This window comes from Heloderma suspectum, chromosome 2 (assembly GCF_057233095.1).
Source record: "Heloderma suspectum isolate Gila_16-S chromosome 2, 16-S_ref, whole genome shotgun sequence".
Classification (NCBI taxonomy): Eukaryota; Metazoa; Chordata; class Lepidosauria; order Squamata; family Helodermatidae; genus Heloderma; species Heloderma suspectum.
Genome location: NC_139459.1, coordinates 268890026 through 268910887, shown reverse-complemented (window position 1 = coordinate 268910887; position 20862 = coordinate 268890026).

Sequence of the window (20862 nt, the reverse complement as noted above, 5' to 3'; positions counted from 1 at the left end):
TGATCATGATGATGCTGGCAAACTCTGAGAGACAGGATGGTCTAGTGTGTAGTGTGTTGGGTTTGAATGAGGCTTATCTGCTATGAATTTGCTGGGTTGTTCTAGCCAAGCCACTTTTCATTGTTCCTCCCATCTTCACCACGGGCAATGCTAGCATGACAATTTAGGTAGCAATCTGCTGTCAACCCATATTGACATTCCAAGCTGAGGCCTTGCCTAGCAAGGGCCCAATCCACAAATATTTGGGAGCTATCCAATGGACACTGGGTAACTGGCAGCATTATCCAGTAGACCTGAGTTATTTCTGGAGTGGGAGCAAGGGAGTTCACCAATACCTTCTTTTAGGCCGCAATCCTATCGGAGGCAACAGCCTATCCAATGCAGGGCAGGAACAGAGCAGAGGGGATCTTCCCCTCCCTGCTTCAGCTGCCCTGCATTCGTGGCTAGACAGCTGATTTCGGCTGTCTAGCTGTAGGAAGTCATAGCAGGGGTGCGGATGACACATAGGTACCGTCAGAAAGGCACTTCCGCCCTCCCCACCCCAGCCTGCCCCCCGGAACACCCCGTTTTCACTGCTCCGCGTTGCTCTTATGAGCGCAGAGCACAGGGCTGATCCATGCTGCCTACGAGGCAGCACAGGGCTGATCCATGCTGCCTATGAGGCAGCACAGGAGGGAGTGGAGGTCGGTTCTCAGGGAACCGATCTCGGAGCACGGGCTCTGAAGTCAGTTCCCAGGAACCAACCAATCCTATGGCCATCTAGCCACTAACTAGTGGCCATAGGATTGCACCCTATTAATTAATTAATTAAAAACATTTCTATATCACTATATATTAAGAAATATCCAAAGTGGTATACAAATTAAAATGATTCAAACATAAACAACAATAAAAATAGATAAAACACAAACAATTTATCATCAATACATTAACCAGTCTGGTCGTAGTGTATGCTGGCAGTATCAATTGTCAGGAAAGGCCTGTTGAAATAAATACGTGTCAGGATGTGGCAAAATGATAATATTCTGTAACATTTCTGCACTGTTTCAAGCTACTTGTGCCATGGGAGTGCCTATGACTTGCCAGGAAAATCATCACATAAAGAGAATAAGCACATTTCTATAGCCCTCTCAAAAGAATATTTGGGATGTTAGGGAACTGTATCTTTGCTATAGACATATATAGGTGTGTTTAATGACCATTGCTATTAAATTATATAAGCTTAAGGACTTGTACTTTGCCGAAATCCCCTTCACAGTCTTTGAGTGTCTAGCAATTTATAATAGAAGAACAAATGACTACTGTACATTGACTGACTTGGCCAAGGTCATATAAGAAATCCTCATAAATAGAATTGCAGTGAAGTAGCTACTAAATCAGTCCTCCCCAGTATAGCAGAAGGAAGTCTGTGAAGTCTTGTTTTTACATTTCTTCTAGTATATTGATTATTAATCTTTATGAAATCTACAAGGTTTATTATCATTTCAGTCACAATTAAATATTCAGACCCTTTAAATATTCAAAGCACTTTGCAACCTTCATGCCGTGAGCTTCTTGAGACCCCATTTCCATTTTAGAAAGGAAAGATGGAGGCAGTTCAGAGATCATCATTTAACCAGGGCTACTCAATGAGCCCATGGATAAGGTAGGATTTGAACCCAGATCTCCTAAGTAGAAATCCAACATACAGTCGCTATCCAACTATGCTGGCTTTTGCTTAGTAATTTATCTCTATTATCAGGTGGTGAATGCCTGGAAGTCCTTGTGCTATGCAGAGTGTCTTCCTCATATAAAAAGCAGACAAACAGATAACAAATCAGAAAATCACAAATGGTGAATTTAAAAAGCATCAGTTTCCTAATCAAGGGGCGGGGGGGGGGGGGAATCACAAATGATGAATTCAAAACCAGCCTAGACTTTTATTTGCCCATTTTCATTCCTCAAGCAGAAGTAAGGCTAATCCACCCCTCACCAAGGAGCAAGGCCAATAAATGGAATGTTTATGCCAGAGCCAGTGCCTGTAGAGCTTGGATTGCCAAACTTAGTGTGTGTGTGTGTGTTTGTGTATGTATATATATATATATATATATATTCTGCCCTCACCCTAGGCAGGGCTGATGAGAGAGCCCAGTGAGTCAAGGATGGAGTGATGGGTGATTTCAGGGGTGAATTTAATACCAAAAAGTATTTGTCAGACTGATTTTGAACTTTACAGCTTTTCAGCGTCTGGTGATCAACCAGAATGCTGGTCAGACCAGCAGAATAATGGTTAGTAGGCAATTCTAGTGGGGCTCTCTGACCCAAATTTGCACTCTGTCCTGGACTCAGTGTCAACATTACACACCCACCATCCCAAACAAGGTGAATTCGCTTGACAAAGCAGCTGACTTTGAAGTTCGTGTAGTTTCACAGCAATCAACAGGAGTTTCATTTGGGAGTGAGGAACCTTTTTTTTCCTGTCAAGGGCCACATTACCTCAGTCAAAACCTGTCAGCGTCCGCATTCTAGCAGTATGTGGCTAGATCCAAAAGTGGGCAGTCTTATGAGTGTGACTCTTCCCTTTGTTCGGTATGCTAGATGATACACATACCCACATTGTACGCTGTGCACATACACAAAAAGACATACACGCAAACACAGATGAGAGGGAATACTGCATTGCTCATATACATAGGTGAAGTGAGTCTCCTACTGAGCGGGTGACGTGCCGTCAGTCATCCTCACCTCCTGTGCTGCAAGGAGGCAAGTGGACAGAGAGCAAGCAAAGGGGTGGAGGGCTTCCTCCCACTTCCTCCCTCCTCCTCCTTCAGACAGAGGAACAAGCAGTGGCCTGGATATACCGGAACCTGGCTAGGCTGGCAGCCCTGTCTTTTTCCTCTAGGACTGAAGTCATTGTACTTCAATCACAGAGGAAAAAAGCAGCTAGTGACTCAGCCAGGAGTGCCACCCAGATAGCTGGCTTTCTCTTCTGGATTGAAACACAGCCATTTCAGTCGGCAGTGCAGGCATATCCGGGTTTCTTCCTTGGGTGGTGGCCACCGCTGACAGCAACAGGAGGCAGAGCTGCACGGAGCTGATGGCAATGGCGGGTGGCTGACTGTGGCAACAGAGCAGAGTAGGGTAGAGTAGCTGCCAGGACAGCAGCAGGGCACAGCATGAGGAGACTGGATGTGGATTAGGGATGTATGGGTTTTGTTAAATCTGGACTATCTGTGTTTCACAGATTGTCAGGAGTCTTTTGTTCCATTGTCCGCTTATTAATAGAATCATATTTTTTTTAAGGGATGTATGAGAATTTTGCTCCTGTTTGCAAATGAGCATTTGTGCTAATGTGCATTAGCACAGTATACACTTGTGCAAATGCGCATTTGCGTAAATCCCTCCAATTTATTTTTTTTTTTAAAGTCTGTGGAATCTGCATAGCTTGGAAAAAGCTGGACCACGGAAGAATCCACAGCTCAGATACATAGAAATCCGAACTCATTTGAATCCATTGCAGATTTCTCTGACATCCCTAGCATGGACTGTACTCAAAGTCCTGGTTGTCTGCATTTAAACCACGGTCCAGGGGTGCCTACCCCTGATCTAGAGTAACAGGTTAATATTAAAGAACTTTGACACAGCCGTTTACATAACAACTGGCTTTGGATGGCCGCTGCGAGATGCTGAATGTGCATGCACAGAATCTCATCATGGGCTAGGTGTATAAAGACAAAATGCTCACAGGTTGAATCAATGAGTGAGTGGGGACCGGGCCATGCTGACTAGTCCTGCCCCTAACATTGTTCACAGCAGCTTCCCTGGTTCCCTGACATCCAGTGTTCAGTGTAACCATCTGCAGAGTGGAAGCTTTCTCATCAACAGCTTTTGCATGAAGGAAACCATGCAACCTGGAAGCCTTCACTCTCGGGGTCCCAGATCACACTGCAAAGGCTTCTTCTTCGCAGACATTTGCACAGATGCTGGGGAGGGGGCAAGCCAACATGCACGATGCTTGGAGTGGGGCTAGGCAGCACAGCCCTGCTCCTTGATCACCAGTGGATCAAACGCATGAGCATTTGGTCTGTGCATGGCTATCCTGAGTAGGGATTGTGTAAAATCCATTCCATCCATGTTTCACAGTTTGTCAGGCATCTTTCATTCTGTCATCCATCCACCGACAGAATCGGATTTTTTTTGTTTCTGGATTTGTGCAGACTCACTTTTGCACATGTGAAAATGCACAAATTCCCCATCCCCCAAATGTGCATTTTGACACCTTAGCCTATGGGGGAAATGCACATTTTTGGCTGGGGGTGGGGGGGTTGTGTATTTTTCTATGACAGAATTTGCACAAATTTGGGGAAAGTTAGAATACCAGTCTGCAAATTGGCAGAATTCGCCCAACAGGGGGAAAGTCAGTCCTCTGCAGAATCCGTGGGTCAGATTCATGAAAATCATTTGATTCCACTGCAGATTTCTCTGACATCCCTAATTCTGAGCCACAGAAGAACTTGGGGACAGGGAGGGGGGGAATGGCATTTGATTCATAAAATAAGCAAGCATTGCAAAATGGATAAATTCACATACCAACTAGGCAATTATGAACTGAAGCCACAGTGTTCACTATAGCTCCCTGCTGCAGTTGTCTCATTTCCAAAGATGCTGAACATCTCCACACCACTGAGATGGCCTCTGCATGCCAGATGGTATCAACATTTCTGCCCTCCTCACTTAAGCAGTGCCAGCACAGGACATCCCTGAAGCTGTAACCCGGCAGGATCAAGCTGTCTATTCCCCAAAGCAACAGTAGTTCATTCTTTGCCTTCAGCATTAGACACAACCCTGGGTTTCCTGTTTGCTTGCTGTCATCATATGCAATCACATCCACAATTGATTTTCCTCTTTATTTGTTTCCTTCTCTTGACTGGTGAGAAATGTCTCCTCTTCCCTGTGCCCAAACAATTAACTCTATAGGGGCAGAACCACCAAGGTGGTACAGGATGTGCCCGATCTCATCTGATCTCAGAAGCTAAGGAGGGTCAGACTTGGTTAGTTCTTGGATGGGAGACCGCCTGGGAATCAGGCTTCCTGCACTGAGCAGGGGGTTGGACTCAGTGGTCTTGTAGGCCCCTTCCAACCCCATGATTCTATGTTCTGTGTCTAGCCCTGCTTCTTATCCAGCTCACACTTGTGGGAATAGTCTCTGCTCACCTAAGCATTCCATCAAATTCAGTGTGCTTGCTGGTGGTATTCAAGCACTGTAGAAGAGTAAAGAGTTCATAGGCTGCTTTCTGTTAACATGGCAGTACTAAGCAATTGCTTCTCAGGAGAGCACAGAAGAGATGAGAAGAGGCAGTGAAGAAGCCAGCCTGATCCAGGTCATCCATAGGACCAGCCCTCTTTGTAAACTTGGCCTGCAGTGGGAAACAGCTACAGTCCTTCAACTGCACTGACAACAGCATACAGGAGACAGCTGAAGGTTATGACCCACAGCACTTGCCCATGAGCCATGCCACTGCCATTTTCAGCCCCCAGAACTAGAAGGCGGGGTCAGTCTGCGTATGTGCATTGTAACTGGGTCATACTTGGCTGGTACCTAGAAACAGAGGAGCCATGACCACATCCCTTTCAGCAGCAATCCTGATCTCATCTGATCTCGGAAGCTAAGCAGGGTCAGCTCTGGTTAGTACTTGGATGGGAGACCGCCTGGGAATCAGTCTCACTGAGCAGGGGGTTGGACTCCATGGCCTTATACGCCCCTCCCAACCCTATGATTCCATTGTTACCAAGAGTTTGAGGAGAAACAGAATCTGATCTTCTGAAGGAGTTGCAAAAATGGGGTCCCTGTTTCTTACTTGTCCCCTGTATTGGAAATTAACTCACTGACTCCTCTTGTGAATGTATTGAAGTTTTAATGTTGTAAAGCTGCCTTGAGTCCCAGTATTGGGGAAAAGGCGGGATATAAATATAGTAGTAGTAGTAGTAGTAGTAGTACTCTCTCCCTCCCCCACCCTGCCGTGACCACTATTTTGCTTTTTCTTTGGAGGGATGTGATTAAATTAAAGCAGCCATCCCCAACCTGGTGCCTTCCAGATATGTTAGACTACAGTTCCCATCATACCTAGCTCCTTCCAGCCAAAATCAAGGCAAACTTTGAATCTTCTGCAAGACCTGGAGCTGCAGGCTGAATTAAGCTCAAAAGTGGACTAGGGCTGCAACCTTATTTCCACTTACTTGAGAGTAAGACCTATTGCACTCAGTGTGACTTACTTCTGAGTAGATATGTGTAGGATTGTTCTATTTGTTCGCCAGAGTAAAAGAGAGGGGAACGGATTTCCTGGGGTTCCAAAGAAGAGGTTTACTAGGTCTCTCGGTTATACTACCCAGAGGCTGTGTCCTTTTAAGCCATCTGAGGTTGCCCGAAAGTAATTCTTGATTCCAACATTTATACTTGCCTTTCTGTGATTAACTCAAACTCAAGGTGGTTTACAAGTAAAAATATGGATCATAAGAAAATTAAAACAAACAGCAGTAAAAACTGCACCATAAAAACTATATCCGCAACAGCAGACTAAAAACATATATCCGACTAAACAATGTCAGAAGGAATCGAATGGTTTAAGCTTGTTTAAAAGCAGTCGGGGGGGGGGGATGAACTCCCCTCTTGGGAGGCTTTTCCATAGTTTAGGGAAAGGTCTCTTGTGCTCAGCAGCTGCACTTCTGCCAGCGACAGAGGAATTTAAGTTTTCACTTTCTGCAAAAACTCACATCTTGCAGACGTATGCTAATTTGCTTAATTCACAAGCACATAATGCCTCAGCTCGTAATTTGGAGATTTGATTTTAAAGTCCACATGGTCATCAATACAGTACTGCTAGGTGGCCCTTGAACTACTCAAGCACCCTACAGTTTTTTCCTTCGTCCGATCTTGGGAAGAACATGGTATGAGGATCAATGCCCAGACCTACATCCACAGCTCTGCACTACTGAGAAGGTCCTACTCCAGAGCACATACTGGATCTCTTGGCAGCATCAGTGTGGGAACTGCCATCGCCATTTCACATTTCTAAATACCGCTCGAGATTCTGCTTGCAATTCCGGAGAAAACAACACCCCACCATATATCACGACTGACATGTTATTAAATGCATCAATTGCTCATTAATCTGCAATAAACTATTTAGAATGTATTCATGCTAGCTAATGATGATGCTTATAGATTTGGAAAGCAATGAGATATTTAGGCTAAATACTTGACACCTGTCCCTTTAAGGGACTGGATGGTGCATACGTTTAAGGTGCACATGACCTTGGAGCTTCTAAAATCTTGCGTATTCCCCAGCCGCTTGTTTCCTTCTTGTAAGTGGCTGGAATCCTTAATTTAAGGTTTTTAAAACCCAAGTTACTGTACTGTGCCTGAAATAATAAACGCTTCAGAATTTCAATTAAAATTGAGTGCTGCTGGATCCCTTTTTTTTCAGTATCTAATGAGTCATGCAGAACCATTACCCAACTATCCATTAATTATAACGAGGTCAGCATATTTGCTGACATCTTCTCATGCCTGCATAATGGACTAGCACTAGCTGAGCTAGGATCACAGGTAGAGAGCAAAGCACGCAAACACATATAACGCCAAGGGGCACTGCTGAGCACGACGAAACGCCATTGGCTGCATGGGAACTTGGATTTTGAAGCCATCACATCAGGGCAATGCAGGGCAAGAAAGCTAGGAAGAAGGGCTGGAAAAAAATCTGAAAGGACAAAAAAAGAACTAGGAAGAGAAAAAGCCTTTTCCACACAGTTTCCCTGACCGTTCATTCAAGATGTTACCACTGCTGCAATAAAAGAGATACCACAGCTTACATGACGTCTAACTACTGGCCTGTTCAAATATCCACTGAAATTAACAGAAAAAAATAACACAAGTTCAGCCGGAGTTTGGCCAAACACCCATCTTCTCTAGATACCAGTGTGGATTCAGGGCTTATCAGGGTTCACTGGGATTTAGCCCCCAAACTTATTTTCTGGGCTAGGAGTCAGCTCTTAAGCACATGTTAACAATAAAGGCATTCTACATGCAGAGTACCTTTCCCTCACTAGTAACCACAACTGGCCCATGAAATCTGGGATTAGGGAGGAGAGTTTCCAAGGAAGTGTTGTATGAATATTAGGTCATGTTTAGCTCATTTTAGAAATTAAGCTCTGTTCATGTGCTGTCTTTCCAATGTTTTAATGTACACCGTATGACGTAACTGCACATATGTGTATCTTTAAAAATGGCATCAAATGCAAGTCCTTAGAGAAAACTCAGTTTTATTTATTTACTGCTACCTGTTAAACCTATCCTTCATTCAAGGAGCTTGGGGTGATGTACATGGGTGTGTGGTAGTTCTGCTCGTTTTTTTCTCACAACATCCCTGTGAGGTAGGTTACACTGAGAGGGAATGACTGATACTGAAGCAATGGGCTCATTTTTTTTTTCTCAGGTGAGCTTCAGGGCTGACAGGAAACATGATCCCATGTCTCCCAAGTCCCAAATCCAATGCTTAATCCACTGCATCACATAGGAGGGCACACTTCAGGCTTGCACAACCTATTTTGATTTTTACCAGGGCTCTGAGATCCACCAACTGGAACCTGGTGCAAAAGACCTACACTTTGAATTAGTGCATCCAATGTAGTGGATACACTACAATGATGGCCACCAATTTGGATGAAAGCCAAACTTTCATCCAAAAGGGTGTTAAAAGGGGGTTAGACAAATTCCTGGAGGAAAAGGCTATCAATGGCTACCAGTCCTGATGGCTATGCTACCCCCAGTATCAAAGGCAGTATGCCTATGTACAACAGTTGTTGGGGAACATGGATGGAAGAGTGCTGTCGGACTCATGTTCTGCTTATGGGTTTCCCGTGGGCAGCTGGTTGGCCACTATGTGAACAGAACGCTGGACTAGATGGACCCTTGGTCTGATCCAGCATGGGTCTTCTTATGTTCTTAATTAAAGAATTCTCAGCCCAGGAATTTGTTTTGAGTTCTAGAACTGAATGGAGCTTGCAGTCCTTCCAGACAAAAAAACACGTGGTTGCACTCATAGCTTTCTTCATTTTAGGAGTAAAATTTGGGGGAGGGGGAGTCACTTTGACACTGCTGTTGTTAAGCAATTGGGAGTCAGAAATCCTTGCCAATCAACTGCAAATCACCCAGAGATCTACCAGTAGATCAGAGGCGGCTCTATATTTAGGGCAAATGAGGCAGTGAGTCCCTGCATATCCCCTACCGAGATCCCCCCACATTTGTGCTCCAGCAATCTCAATAGAATATCAAGCATCTGCCCTGCCATCTCCCCCACCAGCTCTAGTGGGTACCAGCCGTGACTGCAGGAGATCCAATTCCATCTTCTGCCCATCCCAGCTTAGAACAAGGGAAAGATTTTCTGATTAACTCTATCACATTTCTTCCCACTGTACATTTAGTATACTTCCTAGCTTCCATTTAGTACAATCTGCACAGTCTCCAGTCTTTTTTCCTGCCACATGAGACAACTATTCCTTTGTCCTTGTACCTTTTCTCCCTGTACTCCTGCTGCCCCTGTCCCCTTCATCCATTGGCTTCCTGCATCAAGGGTGTCAGGGAGACAGTATTTCACTTTAAGGGGCTCTAGTCTGATGCATTACCAGTTAATGGCCTGGGTGAAGGAGGACAGGAAGGTCATGTCACATGCTGTCTCATTTACAATGCGTAGAATGTCTTTCTCTCAGTGTACAAGGGAGTTATTATACGCATTCTGCTTGAAAAACACCTAGATTAAGCACCAGCATGCCACCATAAAGGACACCTTTACATAAATTCATAATTATATTTGCCTTTAGAAAAATGAATGTCTAACAGATCTACTAGTCAAAAAGCCAGATGCCACCATCTTTACCTTCCTCCTCCAACAACAAAATCAACCTTGCATGCCTTCTGAAATTCTCTCCCGGTTTGTGCCTGAATGATGTTTTCAGACATCTTTGCTGGTGAAGCTTGGCTGAATGAGTAGGTTCTTAATAACTACTTCAGAGTAGGGGAGGCTGATGCTTACAGAAGATGGGAATGCTACAAGTCCTAGCTTATCCCGCGGAGCCATTCCCACCATACTTTCCCTCAACGACACCCACTGGGGGTGTGTCTTTTCCTTTTTCCACCATTCATCTATAGATTTGAGGCATAACAGACATTCTAAGCAGAGGCATGTTGCAGTGTAGGGTTGGGAAATTCTTCACTTGACATAAAAACATCAGTGCATGGTTTATTTTCATGCAGGGGGTTTAACGGGCCAATCTGTATAGGCCTGACTTTCCCTTTAATAGAAGTGATTAATCCAGGCTTCCCCAACCTTGTGCTCTCTAGATCTGTTGGACTGCAATTCCCATCATTCCCAGCCAGCACGCTTGAAGTTGCAATCCAAAACTAGGGGGCACCAAACTTGGGAAGACTGGATTACACCAAGTGTAGAGGAAAATGATTTTTTTAAAAGACAACCATTCACTAATATCCATTTAAACTTGGTGAGATTGTATTTCTTTTCTCTCTGTCTTGTTCTCCTATGCCTTCTTTTTCTATCCTTCCACTCACAACCCTTCTCTTCTTGTAAAACTCTTCAATTGTAGACAAGGGTCTCCCCCAGCCCTGCCCAACAGTACTTTTGATTCAGTAAGGCTCCCCCCGCCCCGCTTTCACCAGCATTCTATTTGCTTCTTTTACCAGTGGAAGTGAAGTGTCAGCTAATAACGGGTAAGACAGACCCCCGCAGGCAAGCTCAGTAAATACAGATTATCCCTAATAAAGATGGAGAAATGATAAATGTATCTCAGAAGAAGCTCAGGTGCCTGTTTCACAAGAAGATGAAATACAGGCAAGAGAATTGCAGGAAGGGATGGAGAGAGATGCAAGCCAGCAAGAGTTGCTTGTATAACTCCTTTGTTCCTTCATTAATCCCCTCCCTAGCTCTGAAGCCAGACTTTCTTGGAAGTCAATTCCGTTGGGATCAATGGGATTTATCTCCAAGTAAATTTGCTTAGAAGTGAACTGTTATGAGAAAAACATTGTAGTGATGGGACACAATAACCCACCATGGCAGTAACGATCTGAGTCAAAGTCCCTTTGAATTTCCGCAAGGTGGAGGGACCGCGGTGGCTTAGTGGTTAAGACGCTGAACTGCAGACTGGAAGGTCGGCAGGTCAGCAGTTCGAGACCCGAGTGCCGCGTGACAGAGTGAGCTCCCGTCTTCAGTCCCAGCTCCTGCCAACCTAGCAGTTCGAAAGCAAGAAATTGCAAGTAGATAAATAGGCACCGCCTCGGCGGGAAAGGTAACAGCGTTCCGTGCACCTCGGTGTTCAGTCATGCCGGCCACATGACCACGGAAGTGTCTTCGGACAGCGCTGGCTCTTCGGCTTAGAAACGGGGATGAGCACCGCACCCTAGAGTCGGACACGACTGGTTGGGGACACCTTTACCTTTAAATTTGCTTAGAAGTGAACTGTTATGAGAAAAACATTGTAGTGATGGGACACAATAACCCACCATGGCAGTAACGATCTGAGTCAAAGTCCCTTTGAATTTCCGCAAGGCTCATAAATAAACTCTGGCCATTCTGAGTAGGGCTGGTCCAACACATTTGACTGCCTGAGGCAAAGGGCAAGATGGTGCTTCCTCCTCCATTCCATTGACAGAAGCCAACCAAACTGACCACTGATCCTCCATTCCATTGACAGAAGCCAACCAAACTGACCACTGATCATTATTTCAATATTGGCGATAGGACAGTGTCCTCCAGTGTACTTCAGGACAGCTTAGGAGGTCCTCCAACAACCTGCCATCACTTCCTGCTCCTCCCCACCACCCCAGCATCTTCCACCTGAGGTGACTGCCTCTGTCTAATGGTATGGCTGACCCTGTTTCCAAACCACCCCTTACATTCCAACAGCAGCGACAGGTGGGGAAGTGGAGCAAAAGGGAGAACTCTTCTTCAGGCTATCCTTAGGCCTTAAAGCCTTAACCATGGGAGATTCCCAATGCAAAGATCTCTTAGTTCAGGGCCTAGAAGCCCAGACAAACTATCTATCTATCTATTTATTTATTTATTTACCGAACTTCCCAGAGCAGTTTACAAGACAGTGGAAATTCTATTTCAATTAATTAAAAATACCTTAAATTTAATCAATTTTAAAATAAGCCAGTTAAAATAAAGTACAATTTCAAATATTTAGCAATATTTGAAATACCATAATGCCCTTTCAGTTAAAAGCCAGAGATAAAATGTATATTTTAAAGCCCTTTTAAAAGCACCTACTGATGGAGCCAGCCAAAAATCTCTTGGGAGGTTATTCCATAGGGTAGGGGCCACCACTGAGAACACCCTCTCTCTAGTGTCCACCAATCTTACTGATCTTAGTGGCAGGCCACTAAGTAGGGAATCTGAAGATTATCTTAAAACACAGGTAGGTTCTTATAGTTGTGTACTTCAAATACCTTGGACCCAAAGAATTTAGGGCTCTAAGGTCAACACTAGCATTGTGAATTGGTCCTGGAAATGCATCAGCAACCAGTGCAGCTATTGATAATTGATCTAAATATGATTCGAATGTCTAGGCCCAACAAGGACACAAGCAGCCACATTCTGGACCAGCTGAAGTTTCTGAGTATCTTCAAAGGCATCCTCACATAGAAAGCACAATAGTCCAGTCTAGATGTAAGCAGGACATGCATAAATGAAGCTAGATCTGCTTTTCCTAGACAGGGTCACAGCTGACATACTGACTGAAGTTGGTAAAAGGCTCTCCTGGCTTCTGCCACCACTTGTGCTTTCACAGTCTGCAATGAGTCCAGAAAGACCACCAAGCTACAGACTTGGTCCTTCAAGGGGAGAACATCCCCATCCAATACCAGCTGAAGCCTTGTATGCAGATCAGGAGATTTCCCTAACCAAAGTACTTCTGCCTTGTCTGAATTAAGTTTCATCTTACTCACCCTCATTCATCCTAAAACCACCTCCAAGCACCTATTTAGGGGTTCCACAGCTTCCCTAGGCTTAAAAGGTGGAAAACAGAGGTAGAGCTGTGTATCATCCACATATTGGTGTGTATCTAACCTACCTCACAGGATTTCTGTGAGGATAACATGGGAAGAAAGAGAATCATGTACGCTGCCTTGGGCTGCTTGGAGGAAAGACTGGATATAAATGTAACAAATAAGTAAATAAATATTGGTGACAATGGGAGGTCAATGATGACCTCCCCCAGCGGTTTCATGTAGATGTTAAAAAGCGCAGGGGGGGGGAGATGGGACTTTGCAGTACCCACAGCACCACAAGGCAGAGCAAAAGTCTTCCAGCACCACTTGTGAGACTGAGCAACCAGGTAGAATCAGAGCCAACCATAATACCATGCTCCTCAAACCCAACCCTGCCAGGAGTTCCAGAAGGATACCATGGTCAATGGTACTGAAAGTAGGGATGGTGGAGAAATCTGCCATGGACCCCAATGAGGCCAGATTCAAAGGAATCTAGCCTCCAGAGTCCACGGCGGAACGGCACCACTCACCTCCGGAATCCTCCAGAGCTGGATCCTCCCCGCGGCGACTCCACGGCTGCAAATGGCGTCCACTATGCCATTTGCATCTGTGGTTTTTCCCACAATAGGCTAGCCTATCACGGGAAAAACCACAGTTGCAAATGGCGTAGTGGACACCATTTGCGGACGTAAAGCCCTTAGTTTAAGCTAAATGCAGCCATTTACGGCTGCATTTAGGTTAATCTAAGAGTTTTATGGCCACGTAGTAGATGCCATTTGCATCCGGAGTCAGCCCTTAACCTAGCAATATGGCACAGCAATGGCAGCTGACCATATCACTGGCAATACCGAGCCGGCGGCCAGCTCTGCAGAATTGCCATGGAGCGGAGCAGCCAAAGAGGATTCCAGAGGGAGGGACGGATCGCCTCCCCCCACGGGTGGATTCCCCCCCAGAGCAGCAGGTAGGGAATCCGCCCATCTCTAACTGAAAGCCACTGAGGGCCAATCTACAGTTACGGTTTTTTATGCTTCCAGTGAGGTTTCGTCCCCCATCTTTCACATTATGCCATCCCCGCTTCATATTGGAACCGCAATTTCCCGCTTCCCTGCTACCGTTTTCAATACCCTGATATTCCGGTATTTCCCATTCATCTGCTCTGCTCTTCTGTGTTCATCACCATATAAGGTCGTAGTCCCCTCCCATGCCTGCCCATATATGGTGGTGTTTGTATTTCCCTCCTGTCCAATCACAGCTCTCAGCGCCCCTATGTGGTCTTCCAGCTACTGATTGCATAGCTTCCTCAGCGCTCAAAGTTTCATCACCAACAAGCAAAGAGCTGGATGTGTGTGCGCTTTTCTGATCTCGGAAGCTCAGCAGGGTCAGCCCTGGTCAGTACTTCGATGGGAGACCACCTGGGAATCAGGCTTCCTGCACTGAGCAGGGGGTTGTTCTATCCCTTCAAATGACACTAAGTTTTACCTCCTTCTATCCCCTGCTTTGGCTTTTTTTTTTTTTTAATTAAGGCATTATCTTCAAATCTTCAAATCTTCGAAGAATCATAGTTTCTCCAGCCCAATTTCTCTGCACACTTGCCTGGGCAAGCCCAGGCAAGAGTAATTTTTTTCACAGTCCCCTCCATACTCGCAGCAAGGAAAGAAACACACACACATATCCAGGCAGACAGTCATCACTATTCACGGATTAACATCAATAAAAATGTCCGTGGACAATTTTAACGTCATCTCATGAGCGGTGGACAAAAGCAAGGCAGTCTTTGAAGCTTCGAAGACACTAGCAGCCCACCCGCCAACCGAGCACTGGGTGCCACCATCGCTGCCCCTCTTCCTCACACTGGCTGTCAAGGGCTGGCGTGGGGAAAAGAGCATTGGGAGACATCCCCCAGCCTCTCACCCTGGCCTCCAGAAGGTGGGGGGGAGAAGAGGATAGGTGCCTCCTTCTTCCCCCCACCCCCACCTGCTATAGCAGCAGTGGCAAGGGACAAGCTGATCATTTTCCCTAAGGCCAGGAGAACTTACAGAAAATGACCAGCCTCTCCCGTGCCACTGCCACTGTAGCAATGATGGGGGGGAGGACAAGAGGAGCTGCCTTCGTCCCCTCTTCTTGCTGAGGGAACTGGCATCCGGGGGGGGTGGCAACTTCTCACAGGGCTTTGACCTCCAACAGGTCGCTCGCGCCATCCCTACACACACACAGGGACAGACAAAGAGAGAGACGGTGGGCAGGGAATCAGCAGAAAGAGGAAGAGTTTCTGCTTCTCCAATGAGAGCTGCTTTCTTTAAGAGCAGGAAAACAGCACAGCGTTTGAGTGTGAACCGGGCTTGCGCGTTCGATGAAGTACTGGAACAGGGAAACAGGGTGAGTGTGAATAATCACATTTTAATGCGATGGCATTTAACTTGCCAGTCTACCGAATTCAATGCGCTAGCAGACACAATGTAGATCCTCCCTGAGAGGCCCAGGAGAAATAACAGGGTCACACTCCCCCGGTCCGTTCTCCAGTGTAAGTCATCCACCAGGGTGACCAAGGCTGTTTTTGTCCCCAAACCAGGCCTGAACCCAGACTGGAACTGAACTAAATATGTTCCCATAGATCTTTGCAGGTCCCAGAGGTCCTTGCAGCACTGGGAGCTTCCCAATGATAAGGAATTCAGGCCTAATGAAATATCAAGGAGCAGCCTCTCCTTTGTGATCTCTTCAAGAAAATCGGGGATCTCAAGGGAACGTTTTGTGCAAAGACGGGCATGATAAAGGACAACGAAGGCAGGGACCTAACAGAAGCAGATAAGATTAAGAAGAGGTGGCAAGAATACACAGAAGAACTCTACAGGAAAGATCTGAATGTCCCTGATAGCCATGATAGTGCGGTCACTGAACTTGAGCCGGACATCCTAGAGAGTGAAGTCAAGTGGGCCTTAGGAAGCATTACTAACAACAAAGCTAGCGGAGATGACAGTCTTCCAGCTGAGCTATTTAAGCTCCTAAAAGATGATGCTGTTAAAGTGCTGCACTCAATATGCCAACAAATTTGGAACACTCAACAGTGGCCACAAGACTGGAAAAGATCAGTTTACATTCCAGTTCCAAAGAAGGGCAATGCCAAAGAGTGTTCAAACTACTGTAAAATTGTGCTCATTTCACATGCCAGCAAGGTGATGCTCAAAATCCTACAAGCTAGGCTTCAGCAGAATGTGAACCAAGAACTACCGGAAGTACAAGCGGGGTTTCGAAGAGGCAGAGGAACTAGAGATCAAATCGCCAACATTCGCTGGATCATGGAGAAAGCAAGAGAATTCCAGAAAAACATCTATTTCTGCTTCATTGACTATGCTAAAGCCTTTGATTGTGTGGATCACAACAAACTGTGGCAAATTCTTAAAGAGATGGGAGTACCAGACCACCTTACCTGCCCCCTGAGAAACCTATACGAGGGTCAAGAAGCAACAGTAAGAACCGGACATGGAACAATGGATTGGTTCAAAATTGGGAAAGGAGCATGACAAGGCTGTATATTGTCGCCCTGCTTATTTAATTTATATGCAGAGTACATCATGAGAAACGCTGGGTTGGATGAATTACAGGTCGGAATTAAGATTGCCGGGAGAATTATCAACAACCTCAGATATGCAGACGATACCACCCTAATGGCAGAAAGTGAAGAGGATCTAAAGAGCCTCTTGTTGAGGGTGAAAGAGGAGAGTGCAAAAGCTGGTTTGAACCTCAACATTAAAAAAACTAAGATCACGGCATCTGGCCCATCACTTCCTGGCATATGGAAGGGGAAGAAATGGAAGCAGTGACAGATTTTATTTTCTTGGGCTCCAAGATCACCGCAAACGGTGACTGTAGCCATGAAATTAAAGGACGCTTGCTCCTTGGGAGGAAAGCTATGGCAAACCTAGACCGCATAGTAAGAAGCAGAGACATCACCTTGCCGACAAAGGTCCGTCTAATCAAAGCTATGGTTTTCCCAGTAGCAATGTATGGCTGTGAGAGCTGGACTCTAAGGAAGGCTGAGCGCCGAAGAATCGATGCTTTTGAACTGTGGTGCTGGAGAAGACTCTTACGAGTCCCCTGGACTGCAAGGAGGTCAAACCAATCCATACTAAAGGAAATCAACCCTGACTGCTCATTGGAAAGACAGATTCTGAAACTGAAGCTCAAATATTTGGCCACCTAATGCGAAGAGAAAACTCCCTGGAAAAGACCCTGATGCTGGGAAAGATTGAAGGCAAAAGGAGAAGGGGACGGCAGAGGATGAGATGGCTAGATAGCATCACCGATGCAATGAATATGAACTTGAGCATGCTCCGGGAGAGAGCGGAGGACAGGAAGGCCTGGCGTGCTATGGTCCATGGGGTCACAAAGAGTCGGACACAACTGAACAACAACAAACACACAGGTCGCTGCTGCTGTTGGAACATACATTTGAGGGGAAAGAAAGCAAAGCAGGGACTTGCAAAGGGGGAAGGAGAGAAGCTGGCCAGGACTGGTGGATGACTGAAAAAGCAGAAAAAAGAACAAGTCCATTCCAAATACAGATGGAGGAAGATTGCCCATCACCAAACACAGTAGAGCATTTTGAAACATTAAAAAGTAGCACAGGAGCATATGCATTAGAGCTACCATTTTTCAAACCTTAGCTATCCAAAACTTCACATTTCTTGAACCCTCAGTACGTCACTTGTAATGCTATCTCAATGTAGCCCTGCATAATAGCACTCACGTAAGTAGGCGCTTCAATCTGTCCGAGAACTGTGGACATCTGCCAGACTATTCAGATGAATGCAGCTGCATTGTAGTCAGTGTTACCATTTAAAAGTGCTTTTAGACACTTTAGAGAGGAGAAACAATAAGAAGGTGGCGGTAACCTGAAAAACAAAATTCCTGGGAGGTTTAATTTTTACAGAAATATATATAAAGAAGAAGGAACATTGGGTCAATCACTTCTGGATTATCTATTCAATGGCTTTAGAACCATTCACTGCTACCTAGAATTTTGTAGATCAGCTGCATAAGAAATGAAAATGTATGCATGCCTGTGGTCTTCATATCCTCCCTAGTGGACGTTTTGGATGGCATTCTCAGAACTGTTAAAGGATTTCTGTTCTCTAACAATGCAGCCGAATACACAGGGATTAGTTTCACAGCATGGGGCTCTCAGAAGCAGCCCTGGGGACATTGTCAGGGGGGTTTAGTGCAAGAGGATAACCATGTCTCTGCAATTTACCAGCTAAAACATTCCTTCACAAAGATGTACAACTTGGCACCGCAGGGAGTCATGGGCTATAACAAAAGCTCACATTAAAGAAGAGTCTAAATCCTATTTTCTAGGAAATGCTGGGGGATTTCCAGGTTCAGTCTTTTTCAGTTTAATCCTCCACCAGGGAATTCTACTACAAGGCATAAAAATCAAAATTTTGCAATCCAGAAAGCCATTTTTTTAAGTCCATAAAAAACATACACCTAAAGAAAGCCCTATTTAAGATGGGGTTGCTTCTTCAAGAGTTTTGCGTTTCCCCACTGCAAAATATTGCATTAGTACAGGGGATTTGTGGAATGGGGTTTGTGAGGTAATGGTAGTCAATAAGTTGGAGTAGAGATGTTGTGGAACTGATGGGAAGAGACAAGTTACTATGAAGACTGAAAAAGCCATTGGAAACCCCTTCAGACACCTCCTAATCTCAGAGACTTCAGCAGCCTTCACAGTTCAGCCTTCCCTGAAATTTGGCATGCCACCACTCTTTCAACTTAAGAAAGATTTGCTGCCCAATGCCAAGATGTGTGAGTGTATGAACCATTTGGGAAAACTTTTCCATGCCAGTAGCACTTTGGAGATCTCAGCCTTTGAGACAACCATTTTGGGGAGGGATTTCTGGCTCCTCTAGTCTGCCTAGCCAAGCTGTATTGCTTTCTGCAGCCAACCTTATTAACACTAAATCCCTGCTCAGACTAGCACTTGCATGCTGCCCTCTGCTGCTGGGGATATCCTCTGGGGTCAGAGGAAAATGTGTACGCACCACCCAGGGTTGGTACATTTTGAGAGGATTAGGGGGCGCAGGGTGTTGTTTCTACCAAGGCCACATAGAGCTCAGTGATAGGAGCTCATGCTTTGCATGCCATAGATCCCTGGTTCAATCTCCAACAGCTCCTAGTAGGGCTGGGAAAGACTCTAGGAGTCTGGTGAGTTGCTTCTGCTCAGCACAGACCAGCCTCCCCAAATTGGGCCCTCCAGATGTGTTGGACTAGAGCTCCCATCATCCCCAGCCAGCATGGGGGATGGTGGGAGTTGTGGTCCAACCCATCTGGAAGGCCAAAGCCAACAAAAGGGGAACCCCACAAGGAATGCCAAAAAGCCAAGAGCAAAGGGGTAGATGACAAGGTTGTGTAATTCAATGAGAAAAAAATTACAACTAATTTCAGACCATACACAAGTTAGGGTTAGGGTGAGGGCAATTTAGTATAATGTAACAAGGGTTGTTTGCTCTTCACAAGCCAGACGCTTATGCTGTGTCCCTTTGCTCTTGGCTTTTTGATATCTGGAAGGCACCAGGTTGGGGGTGGCTAGTAGACACAATATTGAGCTCAATGGACCAGTGGTTTGACTTGGCACAATGCAGCTTCCTGTGTTCCTATGACCTCCCTCCTGCTCGTCCATATTTTCCTGCAAAGGTAGAAAGTCTCCACTGTTACTTCATAACAGTGCCCTGCCCTCCCCACTCCATAAGGGCTCCCAGTGCATGTGGGGGAACCACTTTTCATTAGGATGGACAAACCTGTTAATTTCAGTTTCTCTCATTTTCTCATTTTTCCAATCTTAAGCCCTCCTCTGAACCCTCTCGAGTTTGTCTGCATCCTTCTTAAAGTGCGGTGCCCAGAACAGGACACAGTACTCCAGATGAGGCCTCACCAGTGCTGAGTAGAGGGGAACTAGTACTTCCCGGGATTTGGAAGCGATGCTTCTATTAATGCAGCCCAAAATAGCATTTGCCTTTTTTGCAGCCACATCACATTGTTGGCTCATATTCAGCTTGTGATCGACAACAATTCCAAGATCCTTCTCGCTTGTAGTGTTGTTGAGCCACATATCCCCCATCTTGTAACTGTGCATTTGGTTTCTTTTTCCTAGGTGCAGAACTTGGCATTTATCCCTATGAAATGTCATTCTGTTGTTTTCTGCCCAGTGCTCCAGTCTATCCAGATCCTTTGAATTTTGTTTCTGTCTTCCAAGGTATTAGCTATCCCGCCAAATTTGGTGTCATCTGCAAATCTGATCAGCATTCCCTGCACCTCCTCCTCCAAGTCATTAATACAAATGTGGAAGAGCACTGGGCCCAGGACTGAGCCCTGCGGTACCCCGCTCGTTACCTCTCCCCAGTTTGAGAAGGTCCCATTGATAAGCACTCTTTGAGTCCGATTCTGCAGCCAACTGTGGATCCACCGGATCGTTGTTTCATCTAGCCCACTTTGAGCTAGTTTGCTCATCAGGAGATCATGGGGCACTTTGTTGAAAGCTTTGCTGCAGTCGAGGTATATGATGTCTACAGCATTCCCACGGTCTACAAGGGAGGTGACTTGATCAAAAAATGAGATCAGATTCATCTGGCAGGACTTGTTCTTGACCAATCCATGTTGGCTTCGAGTAATCACTGTATTGTTTTCAAGGTGCTTACAGATGGATTGCTTGATCATCCAGGAGTCCAACCCCCTGCTCAATGCAGGAATCTAAGTCAAAGCATCCCCGACAGATGGCTGTCCAGCTTCATCTTAAATGCCTCTGATTTGCTGCCAAAATGGGTTTTTAGTCT